General features: G+C 47.0%; 1 pseudogene; it reads right to left on the bottom strand.

Moving 5' to 3' along the window:
- Window positions 1–1,527: 1,527 nt before the first annotated feature.
- LOC119243834 (class I histocompatibility antigen, Gogo-OKO alpha chain-like) lies at window positions 1,528–7,187 on the bottom strand (annotated as a pseudogene).
- Between the last annotated feature and the right edge of the window lie 9,806 nt (window positions 7,188–16,993).

Below are 16,993 nucleotides of genomic sequence, written 5' to 3'. Positions count from 1 at the left end.
GAGTGGGGGATCTTGTCCACTGAGGACTTTCAGGTCCCAGGGAGAACTTGCCCTGCCTGGTTAATAGGAAGTACCATCCACACATGTGTGTTGCCCAGAGGGCATTTGGTCCAGTCCCCCTTCATCTCCTTTCTTCATTTTTCCAAGTCCTGATCTGGGACTTTACTCACAGTTCTGGAAACTTCCCTGTGGTGCAGGATTAGAAGATTCTTTTAGGCTTCTGACCTGACTCCTCCCTGGTCTCACATGATGCTTCTTCCCACAGGAGGACAAGGAGGAAGCTACACTCAGGCTGCAGGTAAGTGTGGATCAGGGGTTTGTTCCCTGAGCCCCTGGGGACAGTGTAGATGGAGCCCATGGGGGAGTCACTCTCATCAGTTCCTCCCGTGGTCTCATCTCTGACCAAGTTTTGTTGTGTTCTCCCCCAGGCAGCCACAGTCCCAGTGCTCTGAAGTGTATCTCAGTCCCTATAAGTGAGACCCTGGAGGACTGCAGTGGGGGTGGGGGTTGAGGCAGAGAGGCTGGGACTAGGTGACGGGGATGCTTTCAGGAGGACATCTTGAGAATGCAGTGGACCATTGATAATGTTAACACGCAGGTAATTCACCTGAGTTTCTTCATGATTATTTTCTTTCACAGTGAGAGACAGCCTTGTGTTGGCCTGAGTGTTACAGGATTTCTTTTTGCCCACATTTTGTGCCTTTATGATGCCCTGGCTTAAACCTTCACACCTGCGAGAATGGCCCATATCCAGAGGGCCAAAACAACAAGTACTGGCAAGGATGTGCAAAAAAGGGGACAGTCCTGCGTTATTTTTGGATAAAGACTGAGCCAGCCCTTCTGGAAACAGTACTGAGGTTTCTTATAAGGGTGAATGTGGTTCTGCCTTTGGGCCCAACAATTCTACAGTGAGCATCTACTCACAGAGGATAAATACTCTCCTGTGACGGGACCTGCACTCCCGTCACCACTGCAGCACTATTTACAGTAGCCAAGCTATGGGAACCACCTACATGCCCCAGACAGGTGGGAAATTAAGAAGCAGCTGGGATTACACGTATACATATATGTACATATACTGGTGACTCCAAAGGAGAGGAACGTTGGGGTTTGGGGGAGGGAGCTGTCAGGGGTGAAGATGCCACCACATCCTAGCAGGGGCCAGGGTGGGGGGAGGGGTCCTGCCCAGCTCTTTACACATCAGGCCAACCATGTGGTATTTCTAAACCTCCTCCTCTTCTTCAGGGCCAATGCTTTTTCAGTCCTGCTCAGAAGCTGTTTCTCCATGGAACTGTATTTACTGAGGTATTGTTCTGACACTCTTTACTCTGTGTGCGATTTGAATTAATTTATTCTGGGGCTGGATGTTAATTCACTTCCCATCATCTTATGTTGTATATCCTGTCTCTCCTGTTACACACACGCATACACACACACACACTGGAAGGGGGCACATGCACGCACTCCCCTCTCCTTGGGAACCAGATCCTCACTCAGCACTGGGGGTTACTCTGACCCTCTGCTCTGGTTCCCCTCAGAGCCGCCCTCTCTGCAGTGTCTCTACTCAGTGGTGTCTTAGCAGCCCCAGGAGTCCCTGCACCTCCTGCCTCTGACCTTGTGGGAAAACAGCCCCTCACCCTGTATGATAGTGAGGAGGCGAAGGCAAAGTCCTGAGGTCAGTGACTGATGGAAGAGATAATTTACTTTTTTTTTCTTTTTCCCCTCGCTGTATTACTCAATTGAGATTAGCATTGGTTTACACAACGAAAGTGTTCAGAGACAAGGGTCACACCGCTTCAGATGTTTGTTACCACATCACACCCACCCTAAGGGCACCCACAGTTCTTCACCATAGTCCACTGGGCCCTCTTCCTACTTTGTTTCCTACTCTTACCCCAGCCCATAGCTTCAATTCTGCAGTCATATATAGAGAGTATGTTTTGGTTTAGTTTATGTTTTGGTTTAGTCTGTCCGTGTTTTGTTTCTTTATATTCCAAATATGAATGAAATCATCCAGTATTTAACTTTTTCACTTCAAACTTATTTCACTTAGCATAATCCCATCCATATCTATCCATGTTGTTGCAAATCCAATATTTCATCTTTTTCACAGCCAAGTAGTATTCCATTGTGTATATAGTTTGTGTTCTTTATCCCCTCATCTGTCATTCAGCACTTACGTTGTCTCCATAGCTTGGTTATGGTAGACAGTGCTGCAGTGACCATAGGAGGCGCATATTCCTCAGTATTAGTGTGGTTTTTTTTTAAAGATTTATTTATTTATTTATACAAGCACTAGGTACAGTAAGAAGCACAGAGGGTGAGAGAATTCACCAGAGCCAGAGCGGGGAGCAGAAAGGCAGACTGACGAAATGCACTGCTGAGGGGAGCAGCAGGCGAGACAGGAGAGGTCTGTTGCGCCATGTGGGACCCTCGCCGGTAGCTGGGGAACGAACCAGTGCTGCAGAGGCCGCGGGCACGGGGAGGTCCCTCAGAATTAGTGTTTTTACCTTCTTTGGATAAATACCAAGGAATGGGATGCTTGACCATGTGACAGGTCCATTTTGAGGAACCTTCATATTCTTTTTTCCATAGGGGCAGGACCAATCTGCTATCCATAGAAAAGAAAGGTTCCAGGTTACCGCCCCACTCAAGGAAAGGTGGAGCTGAGCAGGGATGAGAAGCTAAAGAAGAGGAGGAAGATGTGGAGTAAGATCAGGAAAGAAGACTGGAGGAGGAGCATGGAGCAGGGAGACATGTGAAGAAGAAGCCAGGCTTGCTCCTCAGGCTTGGACTTGTGCCAGGGAGTTGAGGACATGGAAAGAGACACGTGAAATAGACAAAGACATGGGTGAGAGGCCCATGGGGAGGCTGACAATGGCAGCTGTTATCTTGATGTGGATTTTGATTTTGCTCTTTTCCTTTCAGACTTGCATGGCCCCTCCTGTCTTTTCCCATGGGTCTCTACCAGTAGCCTTGGTACCAGTAGCCTTAGCCTTGTGGCAGGTCTTCGGGCTTCAGTGGGCCTGCTTTGGGCCAAGCCTGTTTGGCTGGGCATTTACCCATGAGGGGACGGGTAGCTTTGGGTGCTTCACTTGGAAACTATTCTAATTGTATTCTTTCTCTTCTCTCTCTCTCTATTGCACACTGATTCTCTATTTTATACTAGTTGTATTAAAGTTCTTTTCTATTGAAGGTCTTACACTTCAGAGTATGTTTTGTCTTTATGCAGCTGATGGCAGATCCCATGTAGAGTGTGCAGTTTTGAGGATCCAGGGAACCCCTCATTCTGCCCACTAACAGGACCAGTCTCCATTCCCACCTACCATGTGCCAGAGTTCCTTTTCCTCCACATCCTTCAATGGGCCATTCTCACAGTGTGAGGTGGTAACTCATTGTGGTTTTAATTGGCATTTTCCTGACAGCACATGATGACAAACATTTATCCACACACCTATTGGCCACATGTGTGTCTTCTTTAGAAAAATACCTATTTAGCTCCTCTGCCCCTAGTTTGAGATGTTTTCTTGTTTTGGAGTTCTTTGTAGATTTTGGATATTAACTCCTTGTTGGATTGATGATGTGCAAATAGTTTCCCCGATTTGATATTGTCTTTTCATTTTAACGATAGTTTCCTTCACTAATTAGAAGCTTTTTAGTCTGATATGATTCCATTAGTTTCTTTTAGCTTTTGTTTCCTTGGAGCACAGGAGACATTAGGGGCAGTGAAAATACTCTGCATGATATTCTCATGATGGACACAGGTCATTAAATGTTTGTCCAACACCCCGAGAATGGACAACACCAGAGTGAACCCAAAGGAAAACCATGACTCTGCAACTACGACGTGCGGGTTCATCACTTGTAACCCACATGTCAGTCTGGTCTTAACACATGATTTGGTCATGATGTGTGAAGAGTTTTATAAGTTGAGGAATGAAGTGTAATTTACTTTAGAAAGCATATTTCATGCTCATACAAGGACATTTAAATAACACTCAAGGATATGCATAAGTCATTCCCCTCCACCCCCAACACCCCAATCGGCCATTATCTGCTCAAAACCAGTTAGCAATTTATCTTCTCTCTTCTAAAACACACACACACACACACACACACACACACACACACACACACATGTATCTCTCCATGCTCCTGTCTGGGCAATAGTGTTTGCTTTCCCATCAGTAAAGGAGTTCAGGTCACAGTGTGGGAGGAAACATTTGCAAATCACAAATCTGATAAAGGACTGTATCTACAAATAATGCCTAAAACTCAATGATCAGAAAGAAATAACCCAATTTTAAAAAGGACAAAATAGTGTAATAAATAAATAGCACTTCCTCTATAAAAATGTACAAAACTTCCATACAAACAGCAACTGTAGTCATAGAAAAGTAAAAACATGAACAAATGCTCAATATCACAGTTAAGAACAACAGTGACACCATTACCCTGCTGTCCAAGGTGTGCACAACAGGAGCCTCATCAGGTTCATTGCAAAAGATCCTTAGGGGCTGAGAGACATATCAGAGCCCTAGGCATTGTCGCTGCCTGGTTGAGAACAAAACAGAACCTGGTCAGAGATGAGACCACAGGAGGGAGTGATGAGGGTGACTCCCCCATGGAGTCCATCTACACTGTCCCCAGGGGCTCAGGGATCAAACATTTACCTGCAGCCTGAGTGTAGCTTCCTCCTTGTCCTCCTGTGGGAAGAAATATCATGTGAGACCAGGGAGCAGTCAGGTCAGAAGACCTAAAGGAATCTTCTAATCCTGCAGAACAGGGAAGTTTCCAGAACTGTGAGTAAAGACCCAGGTCAGGACTGGGAAAAATGAGGAAAGGAAATGAGGGGGGGACTGGACCAAATGCCCTCTGGGCAACACCCGTGTGTGTGGATGGTACTTCCCATTAACCAGGCAGGACAAGTTCTCCCTGGGACGTGAAAGCCCTCAGTGGACAAGATCACCCCACTCCCTTCCCTACCTGAGTTCTTCTTCCTCCACATCACAGCTGCAGCCACCGCAGCTCCAGTGAGCACAGCTCCAAGGAGAACCAGGCCAGCAATGATGCCCGAAGTAGGGATGAAGGACTGAGGAGGGGGCACTGGAAGGGAAGGGAAGATCATACCCTGAGCCCCAGACCTTATCTGGACCCTCTGAAGGGCTCCAGAAGGGCTCCTGATGGCCCTGAGAACAGCCTCAGTGCCCACATCCTCCTCCTCACCCCATCTCAGGACTTGGGGCTCCAGCAGCCCCTCATGCTGCACATGGCACGTGTATCTCTGCTCCTCTCCAAAAGGCACCACCAGAGCCGCCCACTTCTGGAAGGTTCCGTCTCAGACCCCAGGCCTGGTGTCCACCAGCTCCATCTCCTGGGTCAGGTCCTCCCCATCTCGCTGCCAGGTCAGGGTGATGTCCGCTGGGTAGAAGTCCAGAGCCCAGCACCTCAGGGTGACCTCATGCTCAGAGGTGGGGTGGTGGGTCATGCGTGTCTTTGGGGGATCTGAGGTGGTAAATCAGAAAACTCACTTTGTGTTTCCTCCATGGACACTGAAGAATCCTCATGAGACCATCCTCACACTAGACAAGACAACTGGTGTGGCAGGAAGAAGCATAAAATGTAAAAAAGAGGCTAATCTGGGGGGAATCTGTGAGATTCTCCTATTCCTTAGAAAGTCCTAGAATGAGGATGAAAACCCAGGGTAGGATGAAGCAGAGGGAGTGGAACACAGACTTTTTATTCCTGACCTGGGTGGAAGGTGAATGAACAGAAAAGCAGGAATCACATAACTGAAAATGTTCTCAGACCAGAAACAAGACTGAGAGAGAAACTCGTGGTTCTCAAACAGGCCCCTGGTCAGAAGGACCCGGTGACGTGTGATGTCAGGGACTGTCTGTCTTTCTCAGGAGAGACTGGATCCCTTCACTGTCCTTCAGGAGAAGCAGGAGTCTCTGGGAGTCTCTCTAGGGCAGAACATGAAACCCAGGGGAGTCCCCCCTCTCGGGACTAGAGAGAGGACTCATTTCCCGCAGTGACTCCAGGCAGGGGAGGACTGGGAGGCCTCCAGGCCCCTCTTACCCGTGCGCTGCGGAGTCTCCTTCCTGTACTCCAGGAATCTGAGCAGCCACCTCAAGCACTTGCCCTTCTCATAGTTCCTGAATTTCTCTGCCTCACCCTGGGTCTCCCACTGGCGCCCGGTGATCTGAGCGGCCGTGTCCGCCGCGGTCCAGGAGCGCAGGTCCCCGTTCAGGGCCAGGTAATCGGCGCCATCATAGGCGAACTGACTGTACGCGCGGAGGAGGAGCCCGTCGGGCCCCACGTCGCTGCCACACATCCTCTGGAGGGTGTGAGAGCCTGTCCAGAATGAAATGGGGTGAAAGTCCCGCGGGCTGTTCCCGGGCAGGCTGCAGAGAAGCCTGGAGGGGGAGACCCTGAGCGACCCCCCGTCCGTGGGGATGGGGGTGCTGACCCGGCCCGCACCCGCGCCAGCTCACCGCTCTCGCTCTGGTTGTAGAGGCCGCGCAGGGAGTCCAGCTGCGCGCGGTACCACAGTGTGCTGTCCCTTAGGATCCGCGTCTCCTCGTCCCAGTCCTCCTGCTCCACCTGCTCCGCCTGCTCCGCCCAGGGCGCCCGGGGCTCTGCGCTCTGACCTGGGGAGTCGCTGTCGAACCGCGCGAACTGCGTGTCGTCCGTCCATGTAGCCCACGATAATGAAGCGGGGCTCCCCGAGGCCGGACCGGGACATCGCAGTGTGGAAAAACCTCATGGAGTGGGGGCCTGGGGGCGGGAGGGGAGACCAGGGCTATTCTTCTCCCCTTCGGGGGCTCGAGTCCCAGGGGGGCGCCCACGAGACAGAAAGTGGGTGAAAGACGAGTGAGACCGAAAAGCGGCTGCGGGACGAAAATAGCCGAGACTCGGGGGGCAAAAGGAGGCTGGGGTCTCGGGGGGACGGAAAGGGGCTAGGACAGGGCTGGGCCGACGTGGGGGGACAACTAGGGCGGCGGCGAGGTCGCGCCTTTCCCACGTCCCGCCCACGCCCTCGCTCCCGCCTCTGGGAGCGCCCTGTCCCCTCCCGACCCGCACTCACCCGCCCGGGTCTCCCTCGGGGCCGCGGCCACCGCGAGCAGGAGCAGGAGGGCTGCGCCCCCCATCCCCCAGGACGCGCCTCCACCCGGGCTGGGGAGACGGAGTCCCGGCGGGTGGGGAGGGCTTTGGAACAGGAGCCGCGGGGCTGCTGATTGGCTGCTCTGGAGTCCTCCAGGCAATGGGGAGTGAGACCTGGGGTGAGTCACCAGTATCCAGGAAGGAGGACAAGCCCAGGCTGTGAGAAATGAAACTGGGGAGATGAGGAAGCCCCAACAGTCACCTTCCAGCCCCAGACAGCGCCCTGGGGACTGAGACCTTGAGAACCACCCCTCCACCCCTCCACCCCCCGCCCAGACATGCACGAAGACCTTTGTCACACTGTTGCCTCCCTGAATCCAGGCCCAAAATTGGGTCAGCGTTTCTCAATTTTTTTTCTTTCTCTGCAGTCTCACAAATCATTACGGATCCCATGTATAATTTTTTTTTTTTTTAAAGATTCGTTCATTTATTTAAAAAGCACTGGGTACAGTCAGAAGTGCGGGAGGATGAGAAAATTCACCAGAGCCAGAGCGGGGAGAAGAGCAGGCAGAAGGACCGAAGTACACTGCTGAGGGGAGTGGTCTGCGCCCCATGTGGGACCCTCCTCTGGTGGCCAGGGAGCAGCCTGGGATCGAATGGGCTCTTCAGAGGCTGCGGGCAGCTTTGCAACCCAGTGCTCAACCGCTGCGCCACCAGGGAGGCCCTCCCATGTAAATTTTTTATGTGGGTTATAGCTTTAAATATTTACTTTACTAGAATAAAACCTTTCAAAATGATGTTATTACTTCTTTACTTTAGAATATTGATAACCAATGTATGCTAACAAAGCATTTTGTAAAGATTTATTTACCTATGCATAGAAGAGCTGGGGTGCAGGCCAGAGATGCTTGGGGTGAGAGGATTTACCAGAGACGGAGAGGGGAGCACATCAGGCAGATGTACTGAAATACACTGCTGAGGGGAGCAGCGGGCTAGACAGGAGAGGTCTGCTGCACTATATGGGGTATCTCCCTGGCCAGGGATTGAACTCACGCTGCAGTGCCTGCAGGTAGCTTCATAGGTTGCCTCTTAAGCCTTTGCACCACCAGGGAGGCCCTAACAAAGCATTTTTAAGAAAATAACTTTCTGTAAATATAAGGATAATTAAAAGAGGGGAACTTTCACATTTTATATTTATGCAAGTGTCATTTTTGTCTCATTAGAAGATCTTTTATTTTCATAGTTTCTTCTACATTTAATGTTTTGTTTGAAATCTATGAAAAAATATACAATCTCATGGAAATATGTAGGGATAGTATTTTAATAACCTCTTCAGATTATGGATATTCAACTTTGTTACAACTTTCATACTAAATCATAACTTATAAGTAATATTTTCTCAAAGGTTATTTGCAAAGTGAAACCTGAAACAGTGTCATTGAATATTTCCTATTGTTATATTAACTCCATACATTCTCTTGTATATTAACGGATCTTGTACAATTGTACGATTTTTTTTTTAAAGTTACCTATTGTTTCACTATGTGTATATAGATATACAGTGTTAATTACACCGGGGTCAAGTTATCTAAAATCACATGTTTTGTTTTTTACCACAGATCCCAAAAGAAAAATTAGTCTACATACTGTAAGTTGTCAAGTATATAACAACAGGACTCAATTTTCCATAATTTTGGTTTTCTCTGGGAGTTTACATTTTGTCAAGGCAACAAATGCCATCAGTTGATTTTTTGATTTTTTGATTTTTTTAATTAATATTTATTTTATGTCAGTTGATTTCTTAAAGGGACAGACTCACATTCATTTTCAGGAAAGTGTATGCCAATTCAACTAATCTAAGTAACCATGGTTTTAGCTATTCATTCCTTCAATTAAAAATGCTATTGCCGGGCCTCCCTGGTGGCGCAGCGGTTGAACGCTGGGTTGCGAAGCTGCCTGCTGCCTCTGTGGCGCCGGTTCGATCCCCGGCTGCTCCCCGGCCACCAGAGGAGGGTCCCACATGGCTCGCAGACCTCTCCTGCCGCCTGCTGCTCCCCTCAGCAGTGGACTTGGGTCCTTCTGCCTGCTCTGCTCCCCGCTCTGGCTCTGGTGAATTCTCTCACCCTCCCGCACTTCTGACTGTACCCAGTGCTTGTGTAAACAAACAAACAAACAAATAAAACATGCCTCTATTAAAAAAAAAAAATGCTATTGCCTAGGGCCTCCCCGGTGGCCCAGCATTAAGAAGCTGCCTGCAGCCTCTGCAGCGGGTTTCCATCCCCGGGTTTCCATCCCCGCCGGCAGGGCAAGGGTCCCAGATGGCACGCAGACCTCTCCTGATGCCCAGCTGCTCCCCTCAGCAGTGTGTTTCGGCAGTCTGCCTGCTCTGCTCCCTGTTCTGGCTCTGGTGAATTCTCTCACCCTCCCATGCTTCTGACTGTGCACAGTGCTTGCATAAATAAATAAATAAATCTTAAAAAAAAAAAAGATATTGCCTAAAAGAAGAGGCTAATTCACTTCATTTTTCTCCCTGGGACACGGCCCTTTGGACTGTAGCAGACATGCCTTATGTGAACGTCCTTGTCATCGTTTCAGACCTTTAAAAAATGTGGATTTCAGGATGATAAATAGAAAATATGCTTTCGTGATTTAAACAGGACATTTTGAAGTGAAACTGGTTTGGTTTGGATTTTTTTTTTTCTGTGAGAAAGTGGTGGTGAAGAATGACTACTACTGCAGGTGGTACTATAATTTCCATTCTTACTAAGTTCTACCTTAGCAAATGTCAAAATAATGAAAGGCAAATGGTGTCAAAGTGATGTTATAAAAATAGTTTTGTCCTCCTGGATCCTGTAAAAGGTTCTGGGTGATCTCAAGGGTTCCACAGACCTACTTTGGAAATGCTTTTCTCAGTGAACCAGGGGGAGTCTCCCAAGTGTTCTCTGCCTTTGTCTCTTATTGAGCTCCCAGAATCCATCTCCTTGGTTTGGATGTCCTATTTCCGAAGTTTTTCTTAGAGCTTTGCCCCTGGATGCCTGGAAGAGAACTCATTCCTCAGAGATGATGAGAGAGAGTCCTTGGTCTGAGAAGGGAGGTGGAGAGACAGGTGCTTCCCTTTGGAACTGAGACTGTTTGTGTCTGGAGGCACCAGACCCACTAATAATCTTTTTTGATTTTGTTTTTCACCTGCTTAATATGTATTTCCATCAAGGGACCTCACCTCATCTTTAAGAGAGATAATACTGGCCCCTTGATTTTACATGTGTTTAATGTATCTGACTTGATGCTCCCAAAGTGTGGCAGGCTGCGCCTCCCATGCTGTCTCTTGACATGGTCTGGGCATTGGGGGAGACTCCCTAGAATCAGGGAGTTCCTGTGCTCCCCTGAAGAGGGAAAGTTGTACTTCCCAGAAGAGGGGAGTTCTTGCACTTCCCAAAGAAGATCTGAACTAGGGAGTCTCCATGGCAAAGCCTGCTAAAGCTCTCCTCTTTGTTCTTGGTTAATGCAGAAGTTAATTAGCAATTGGCATTGAAAACCCAATTTGGACCTAGACATTAATTGATTTGTTATTCTTACACCTGAATTAGTATCAAGAAAGTAAATAATGCAAAAGGTATAGCTAGGAAAGAAATGTTCGGCCCTGAGAACTATGGAGAACATGCTGCCCTGAACCAGCTGTGCTTGGAAACCATAGCCTAACCTGGCGGGTACCTGTTTGTGGTAACAATACATTTCCTGGTGTAGGCAAGAGGTCAATAGTTCGCAGGCCTTGTGGAGGTTAGGAATTTCTAGTTAAGAGTTAGACTTCAGTAGAACTTACATAGATTTGATAAGTTGTTTTAGACCACTTTGAAGTAATTAATATGTTAACCAAGTTAATTGAGTACTAGGAGATAGACTGATTTTAGTAATTGAATACAGAATAGGAATTTTACACCCATTTTTGTAATTGGGAAAGTTTAATTGTTGCCAAATGTTGTGCTGTCTTGTATGATTGATCATGCTAGTAAATGAGCTATACCTAGGAAACTAATTGTTCTTAGGTTACCAAAGAAATGACCTGCAGATGTAAAGTCAAGGGAGTCTTTACATGATCATGAGAAAATATGTATTGATTGTCTTTGCTCTGCTTCAATGCCTACGCTGATGTATTCCCACCGCTTGCCTTAAGGTATAAATAAAGAACCACTGAGACCCTCAGTAGGAGATACTTGCATGAACTAAGGTGTCTGTGTCTACCTCACTTCTGCCTCGCGCCACTTCCCCTTAGCCCTCTGAGAAAGAGAAAAAACTTTCACCGACTCCATCCTCTCCTTTCTGAGATCCCTGACACGACTTCTAGCTGGAGCTGGTCTCCAGCACCAAAGCATGAAGAGCTGTGCTATCCAACAGAAAGTTCTGGAAGAAAAAAAATGTTCTATATTTGTACTGATCTATATGGTGCCTCTAACTATTGAACACTTGAAATTTGGCTCATAAGCTGAGATATTGCATATTTTACTATATATCATTTAAAATTAAAAAGCCATATGTGGCTAGTAGCTACCTGTATGATTCAATTGTACATACATGCAGACTCTCCTGCGCTGCCTCAGTATCTGCCCCCCAATTCTTCTGAATGTAAGTATGTATAAACAAACAAATAATAAATAAATAAATAAGTCTAGAAAATTAAAATAATAATAAAAAAAAAAAAAGCCATATGTATAGTATACATATTGACATACATACTGAACTTCCAGTATCTGCCCCCAATATTTGTTGTATAATAAAATTGTATAGTAAATATAATGGATAATAAAATTACCTTCATGGAAGTCATGGATTTTTCTACAAGGGTTTTATGTATATCCTTAAAATATGGCATATCCAAATAATTTAATTAACATGTATTTTAACAAGAGATGGAGAGGCAAGATCCCAAATCTGAATACAAACTCTGTCTAATCCCTGAATGACCACTAAACTGTGCTGAGGTGTGGGACACTCAAGAGAAACTGCTGGAAAACCAGAAAGAACTTAGAGGGCTTTCTACCCTTGAGTGACAGACTCATCCTGGTGTAATCTGTGAATCTGCACCTAAGACTGATGGCTTCCCCAATCCACACATGCTCAGAGAACCAGAAGCAAAAACCTTACTGAATTGAGGAATCAAACATCAGATTTGGTGGCTGCATTTGGGTATTTGGGTGCACCAGGAACAAGTGAATGGAAGCCAACATCTGGATAGACATTGTCCAAAACCTTGGTTGAACATTGAATCACAAGGAAACAAGTCAAATCCTTCAAGACCCAGGATGAAAATGCAGCAAGTGGAGACTGAAGCAACAGAGCAGGGGTCCAGCTGTGCACACTGCAGGGGCAGATTTTTCCTGGGTCTGGCAAATGTTCAACTTCAGTGGGGAAGAAAAGGAATCCTCAGAAAAATAAAAAAGATTCCAGATGTGCTAAATCTTAGATCATTAATGTATTTGGAATTAAGTGTGATTTCTCCATGTTGCTTGTTTGAATAAAGCCTGACCACTCTCTACAACGTATCAGAATACTTCTCTCTCTTTGACAAAAGGATATAAATATTTAGTGGCCAGATGATGGACAGTAGAAGTTTTTCAAATGTCCACCGTTTTTGTTTTTTTTTTTTATGCTCAAGAGGTCAAGACCAGTTTCCCTCCTGTGAGTCCCTGGACTTGCTGGCTGCCTGCTCATGGAGGAGGCTGGGGCGCCTGCACCACTTCACAGTGAGGCTCAAAAGATCAAGGCTCCTGCTTGATCTCTCCTGCTCACTCTCTCCTGCCGCGCTGCGTGGCCACTCAGATAAGTTGACAATCACATGGTGAGGAAGTGAGGCTGTGCATGAGCCAGCAGCCACGTGCTGAGCCTTTACGTAGATCCTTCCATGTCCATCAAGCCTTTTCTTTGGCCTGACATCATGATTGCAGCCTCGTGAGACCCCGAGCTGGAATCACCAAACTGAAGTGCTCTGGACTCCCCACCCACAGAAAATGTGTGAAATACCAAATCTTTATTGTTTTAAGCTGCATACCTTTAAAGTAATTGTTACAAACATGTAAATGACTAATGCACCAGGAGCAACAATTTGATCAATGGCTGGTTTCTCTTAGGAACAGCAGAGGACAGAAGAGCCTGCAGTGAAATACTCAAGGCCCTCTAGGAAAAGGAGGCCAAGTAAGAATTCTATATCCCCCAAAACTGTCCTTCAAAATAAAGTTGATTTAGGGGCCTCTCTGGTGGCACAAGGGGTTAAGACGCAGCACTATGAAGCTATCTGCAGCCACTGCAGCACAAGTTTGATCCCTGGCCAGGGAGGTGACCCACATGGAGCAGCAGACCTCTCCTGTCTTGCCCGCTGCTCCCCTCAGCAGTGTATTTCAGTACATCTGCCTGATCTGCTCACCACTCGGTCTCTGGTGAATCCTCTCAGCTCCTGCATCCCTGTCCTGCACCCCAGCTCTTGTATGCATTAATAAATGAATCTTTTAAAAAAATAAAGTTGATTCAAAAAATTATTCATTTCCTTTAGCATTTATTTAAATTTTCCTACCAGCTTTCTGTATTATTATAATTTGTATAGTGGTAATGATTATAAAATACAGAGTCTGCAGAGGCTGTGGACAGCTTCACAGCACAGCGCTAAACCCGCTGCACCACTGGGGAGGCCCCATCCTTAAAATTTTTTTAAAGATTTATTTTTATTTGGGGCCTCCCTGGTGGCGCAGCGGTTGAGCGCCAGGTTGTGAAGCTGCCCGCAGCCTCTGCAGTGCAGGTTCGATCCCCGGCTGCTCCCCGGCCACCAGAGGAGGGTCCCACATGGCGCGCAGACCTCTCCTGCCGCCCGCTGCTCCCCTCAGCAGTGTACTTCGGTCCTTCTGCCTGTTCTGCTCCCCGCTCTGGCTCTGGTGAATTCTCTCACCCTCCTGCGCTTCTGACTGTACCCAGTGCTTGTATAAATAAATAAATAAATAGAAATCTTTAAAAAAAAAAAAGATTTATTTTTATTTATTTATGCATAGAAGAACTGGGGTGTAGGCCAGAGGTGGGTGTGTGTGAGAGAGGATTCACCAGAGACAGAGTGGGCCAGAGAACAGGCACCAGAAAACAGGCAGTCTGACTGAAATACACTCCTGAGTGGAGCAGCTGGTGAGACAGGAGAAGTCTGCTGAGCCATGTGGGTTAGCACCCTTGCCAGGGATCAAACTCATTTGCAATGGCTGCCTATACTTCATAGTGCTGAGACTTTAACCCTTGTGCCACCAGGAAGGCCTCCATACCCTTAAATTTTAACAGTCTAATTCCAATTACTAATATTAGTTTACACAAATACAGAATGTTGAAACTATTTAGGCTTTTTTTGTGCTAATATATTTTTTTTTGTGCTAATATATTTTTTTTAAGATTTATTTTTATTTATTTATTTATTTATTTATACAAGCACTGGGTATAGTCAGAAGCGCGGGAGGGTGAGAGAATTCACCAGAGCCAGAGCAGGGAGCAGAACAGGCAGAAGGACCGAATCACACTGCTGAGGGGAGCAGGGGGTGGCAGGAGAGGTCTGCACGCCATGTGGGACCCTCCTCCGGTGGCCGGGGAGCAGCCGGGATCGAACCGGCGCTGCAGAGGCTGCGGGCAGCTTCGCAACCCAGCACTCAGCCGCTGCGCCAGTGGGGAGGCCCAGTGCTAATATTTTTTTTTAAGATTTATTTATTTATGCATACAAGAACTGGGGTACAGGCCAGAGGTGCAGGGGGTGAGAGGATTCACCAGAAACTGAGTGAGGAACAGAACAGGCAGACTGACTGAAATACACTGCTGAGGGGAGCAGCGGGCAAGTCAGGAGAGGTCTGCTGCGCCATATGGTTAGCTCCCTACCTGACCAGGGATCGAACTTGTGCTGCAGAGGCTGTGGATAGCTTCATAGTGATGTGCTTAACCTCTTGCACCATCAGGGAGGCCCTTGGTGTTATTTGTAATAACGTTAGGGCAATTTCCCAGAGAAATCAGGCAGGGCTCATAGAGGTAGAGAGAGAGATTTATTTGTCACACCAGTGGGCTCAGTGGGATCCTCCCAAAAGTCTGAGCCCCAAATTGCAGAAATGATGAGGTTTTATACAGTTTGTATGTGGAAACTTGTTACACCATCCATCCAAGACTTTCTTTATTATTTCTTTATTGTAAGGGGTTCAAGGAAGCCATGGCTACCCCCAAGAGGGTCATAGCGACTGGACAAGCAGCACACCACAGGAACTTTCCACTCCAGCAAGCAGCAGACTTGCATGGTTCCTGGAGGCAGCACTGTGACTGGGTGTGTCTCAGATGACTGGCCATGAGACCACAGGACTTGGGAGGGCCAGATAAGGATTCCCTGTCTTTGTTGCAGGCATCCAAAGTATCACTGAGCTGAGTTTATGGGTGCAGGTGACCACTCCACGCCTTCACTGAAAAGGATCATCGGTGGTGTCTTTGACAGGTGACCCCTCAACCCACAAAAATGCTTCTTCCATGGAACCTTATATGACCTAGGGATTTCCAAACCTGACATCTATCTGGGAATCATCTTGAAAAGTGGACAAGCAAGGTCAGGAACAAGCCCATGCCGCTGACAGGTGGCACCGTGATTGAGGAGCACCTGGGAAAGTTTGGAGTCATGTGCCTGCAAGATCTCATTCTTGAATTTGTCTTCCTGATGGAGTTTATCTGGATGATCTCAGGGTTCTCCATCTCTCAGTGCACGTCTTGCTATTAAGAACGGAGTGGGCTTCCTTAAGCAGATGGGCTACGTGTCTGTCGAGGTGATTGTATTAATCAGCTCAGCCAGCAGCTGAACCACAACCAGAATATTTGAAAGCACATTGTATTGAAAGCATGTGTTTTTGTTTTCTGGAAATATTTTCTATACAATGGGATGTGGATTATTTTCTGTGTATCTTCAGAAACCAGAGGGAAAGCGTCAGAGAAAAGGGGGGGTGTCCATGCAGGCCCTTCCCTCCCAGCCCAGCAAGGAGAGTCCCCGAGTGTCTCCTCATGGGTCTCTGCTGCCTCCTCTAGTGAGCAGAGGACTCACGTCATGGAGGATGGCTTCACTTGTTGGAAGAACATAAGGAAACCATACAAGGGATGGGGCTTCTTCCAGACAAAACTAGCAGGTAAACTATACATTGGAGACATTCATCTGGGGAGAGGGAGAGAAAGGGATCAAAATGGGAGGGGTGTGGTGATGTTCCCGGTGTCCTGGTGGAGGTAATTTTATGGGGACAACACCTGAGGGGAGAAATCAACATTCCTCAAAAATGAACAACAATATGAAAATACAACAATAAATAAATTTAAAAAAAACAAATATAAAGGTGAGGGGGACGTTTTAGGATGAGGGGGCTGTGCTGTCTGTGCTCTATGGTTGTTCCAGGATTCTATTATTTATATTTACCCAACTGTCCATCTAAAATTGGTAAATTTTGTTTCATATAAAGATGTTAAGAAAAAAAATGGCAAGAAAGAAGACAAAGTAAATTGCGGCAGGCTGCGCCTCCCATGCTGTCTCTTGACAAGGTTTGGGACTGGGGGAGACTCCTGAGAAGTGGGGAGTTCCTGTGCTCCCCTGAAGAGGGAAAGTTGTACTTCCCAGAAGAAGGAAGTTCTGGAACTTCCCAAAGAAGATCTGAACTAGGGAGTCTCCATGGCAACGCCTGCTCATGCTCTCCTCTTTGTTCTTGGTTAATGCAAATTGGCCTGTGAAAACCTAATTCGGACCCAGGTAACAATTGGCTTATTGTTCTTACACATGAACTATCACAAAAAAGTAAAAAAAATTGTTTAAGTTATACTTAGGAAAGAAATGTTTTGGCCTTGAGAATTATGGAGAACAAGCTGC

Source organism: Talpa occidentalis, unplaced genomic scaffold, assembly GCF_014898055.3.
Source record: "Talpa occidentalis isolate TD23 unplaced genomic scaffold, MPIMG_talOcc4v2.1 talOcc4.13, whole genome shotgun sequence".
NCBI lineage: Eukaryota > Metazoa > Chordata > Mammalia > Eulipotyphla > Talpidae > Talpa > Talpa occidentalis.
The sequence above is the reverse complement of the archived record's forward strand: the minus strand, read 5'-3'. Positions and strand labels throughout refer to the sequence as shown.